Source organism: Stegastes partitus, unplaced genomic scaffold (assembly GCF_000690725.1).
Source record: "Stegastes partitus isolate 25-593 unplaced genomic scaffold, Stegastes_partitus-1.0.2 Scaffold2780, whole genome shotgun sequence".
Classification (NCBI taxonomy): Eukaryota; Metazoa; Chordata; class Actinopteri; family Pomacentridae; genus Stegastes; species Stegastes partitus.
The window spans coordinates 8,656-12,704 of record NW_007580511.1 but is presented as its reverse complement, the minus strand read 5'-3'; positions in this window follow the sequence as shown (position 1 = coordinate 12,704).

Here is a 4,049-nt window from a genome sequence, read left to right as displayed (position 1 = left end):
CTAAAGTTGAATATTTTTATCTTGCCAAAGGTTTCCTTCACAGTTTTCTGTCCGTCACCTTTGATTCAGAATGTTAGATGTTTAAAATGGGAGCGTATAATTGCAGTCCTAACACACCCTGTGAAGAATGTTCCTCCTCATGTCAACGATAGATGCTGGAAGCGAATGATACACCCATGTGCTTCACAACGAGAAAAAACAGTAAATGATGTGTTTTGTCTTTGCCAAAACATTATCCCGAGGCAGTCCTTTAACACACGTGTACCAAATTGCAATTACATGGACTAGTTGGAACAACCTAATCTTTACGAGTAATCAACTCAAACATTTATATTTTCGCTGACCATCATTACAAAAGCAGTATTTTCAAAAATCTCAGATCATTTTTTGCTGTTGAGCCTAAACATTGTTTTTTAGAATGCATGTAAAATCCAAGATGGCATAAAATTGAAGGCAGTGCTGCAACTGATTGCTGAAAGCTGTAAGAAATAGCATGGCTGAAAGAGTGAAGCCTGCTGTAGTTTAACCTGGTGTGTCATATGCAACCCATTTTCCAAGACCCACTCATGTGGATGGACTGAACATAAAGCAGTCGCAATGATTCGTAGTGGAATCAGCAGCATTAGCAACGCTTCTATGTGACGGAGCATCATAGTTTCAGAAAACATTAATATAAACAATATATCTAAAAGGAGGTGGCACATAGTGCATAGTAGAATTTAAATCAAGGGTCTCAAACTCGCAGCCTGCGGGCCAATTGAGGCTCATCCATCCATCCATCCATCCATCCATCCATCCATCCATCCATCCATCCATCCATCCATCCATCCATTATCCAGGGTCAGATTGTGAGGGCAGCAGGTGGAGCAGGCCATTCCAGACTTCCCTCCCCCTGGCTACGCTTTCCAGCTCTTCCTGGGAGGCGCTCCCAGACCAGCCGAGAGATATAATCCCTCCAGCAGGTTCTGGGTCTGCCCCGGGGTCTCCTCCCAGGTGGACGTGTTCGGAATACCTCCAGAGGAAGCCTCTCCGGAGGCATCCAAATCAGATGTCCATACCACCTCAACTGACTCCTTTCGACACGAAGGAGCAGCAGCTCTACCACGAGCTCCCTCCGGATGTCTGAGCTCCTCACCCTATCTCTAAGGCTGAGCCCAGCTTTGTTTATTCAGGGACTGTATGGCTCGTAGCAGCGAGCCTGGTACCCCATACTCCTTAAGTACCCCCCACGGAGTCCCTTGGGGAACACGGTGATAGGCCTTCTCCAGATCCACAAAGCACATGTGGACTGGCAGGTCAAATTCCCATGCCCCCCTCAGCAGCTCCGCAAGGGTAAAGAGCTGGTCCACTGTTCCATGACCAGGACAGAATTTGCATTGCTCCTCCTGAATCCGAGGTTCAACAATTGTCCCCGATAATTGGCACACACTCTCCGGACCCACTTTTTGAAAATGGGAACCACCACCCCGGTCTGCCACTCCACATGCACCGTACCCAATGCCCACGTGACATTGAAGAGACGTGTCAGCCATGACAGTCCGACAATGTCCAGAGCCTTCAGAATCTCAGGGCGAATCTCATCCACACCTGGCACTTTGCCACTGATGAGCTTTTTAACTACCTCGGTGACCTCTACCATGGATATGGAAGCAGAAGCCCCCGAGTCTTCAGGCTCTGCCCCTCAGCTGAGGACGTGTTTACCGGGTTCAGGAGTTCCTCGAAGTGCTCCTTCCACTGCTCGACAAGATCCCCCGTCTGGGTCAGCAGTTCTCCTCCCCGACTGTACACAGCCTGGGCGAATCCCTGCCTCCCGTCTCTGAGGCGTGGGACGGTTTGCCAAAACTTCTTCGAAGCCAACCAAAAGTCCTTCTCCATAACCACCCCGAACTCCACACCCGAGTTTAAGCTTCCACGACCGCCGCAGCTGCAGCCCTTTTGGCCAGCCGGTACCTGGCTGCTGCTTCAGGAGACCCTGTGCCAGGGAAAGGTCTCCTTCCTCAGCCTGACGGCTTCCCTCACCGCCGGGGTCCACCAGCAGGTTTTGGGGTTGCCGCCACGACAGGCACCAGTGACCTTCTGGCCACAGGTCTTAACGGCTGCTTCTGCAATGGAGGCTTTGAACATGGCCCTCTCTGACTCCATGTCCCCAGCCTCCCCCGGGATGCAGGAGAAACTCTTCCAGAGGTGGGAATTGAAAACCCCATGGACAGGGGCCTCCGCCAGATGTTCCCAGTTCACCCTCACTACGTGTTTGGGTTTACCAGGTCTGTCCGGCAGCCTTCCCCACCATTGGATCCAACTCACCACCAGGTGGTGATCAGTTGACAGCTCTGCTCCTCTCTTCACCCGAGTGTCCAAAACATACGGCCGCAGGTCTGATGATACGACTATGAAGTCAATCATCGACCTCTGGCCTAAGGTACCGGGGGGATTGAGGCCCACGGGATGATATTTTGTGGCCCTGTCACCCAGTGCAAATGCATTTATTTTATTTATTTATTTTTTTGTCTGTGTGTAAAGCTCTTCTCCACCATGAACTTTAATAAGTCAAAGTACAGGTCCAAATTTACTGATGAGCATCTTCAAGCCATACTGAGGGTCTCAATTGCTTTCTTCCTCAAGCCAAATGTGGCTCAGCTGAGTAAGATGAAGCACCGCCAGGTCTCTGGTAGCAAGGAGTAGGTAAGAGAAGCCTACGTTCTGAAGAATGTTCATGTTTTAATTGTTTTTAATAAAGATTGATAAGATTCGATCAGTTGTACTTTTTTGGAATACTTGAAACCCTTTATTTGTAGAATGCTTGACGTGCCCCAGCATCACCCAGACTCTTATCTTCAGCGGCCCCGGGTAAGTAGAGTTTGAGATCCCTAATTTAAATTCTCCTTGAACACTCGGGATCACATGATGAGTGATGAGTTTAAGGAAAAGCGCCGCTGAGTTGGCACCTCATCTAGAAACCCTGGACAGGTCACCAGTCTATCACAGGGCTACACTTAGAGACAGACAACCAAGCACACTCACATGAACACCTACGGACAATTTAGAATCACCAATTAACCTCAAGCCGGAGAACCCGGAGAGAACCGATGCTGCACAGGGAGAACATGCAAACTCCACACAGAAAGATCCCGGGTGTCCTCACTGGGACGCGAACTAGTTGCAAGGCAACGGTGCAAACCACCAAGCCACCTTGCAGCCCCCAGTTCGAACATGTGTAACTGAATTCCTCCAGTATCACAACCTGACATCGTGTATGTGAGCTGGTGTCTTAGAGATGTAGCGGCGGAGGAGGGATGGGCGGAGATAGAACTGGGGGATTCATAGATTTGCACATTGGAAAGGAGACTATAGGGTGGAGTTACATCTAATCTGTTTTATGGCTGAAAGAGATTATTGTCACGGACAAAACTTCTCAGTATGTAACTGTTTTTTCAATAACAAAAGTGGGATTCAGATTTTAGGTGAACACAGAGAAGCTTTCTACTCAGAAGAAGGTTCAGTTTTTTTACAAAGCAGAAGAAACTGAACCACCTTGCCCCAATCTCTGACCAGCAAAAACATCCAAACAAAGTAACATAGACCAAAACAGTGGAGAGGAGCTTTAACATGTGAGTCATCATTTGCTTGGAGTATTGTGTTGTTGAGTTTAGCTTAGCTTCCTTATGCAGCTTACATACATTTTTAACTTAAATCAAATGATAAACATGTACATGAATGTGAACTATCTGAAAATCTCAGAATAATGTACACTCTACGATGTGCATTTTCGAAAAAGTTTGGATTATAGTCTTGCTTGTCTTAGCATCTCCATCACCTTATGTATATAGTAAACCAGTGTCAGGAACAATTATATGAAAAATGTTGCTCTTCATAACAATGTGTTTGCAAGATCTCACATGTTGTACTGTGCAACACTGAACCACGTGCTTTTAAATAAAAACAATTTATTTCCTGATTATTTAACCTCGTTTTCAGGAGTATCAAAACAGGCAGTCACACAATTAACCCGGTCAGACAGTATCATAAAATCACAACAACATGGATGGAGC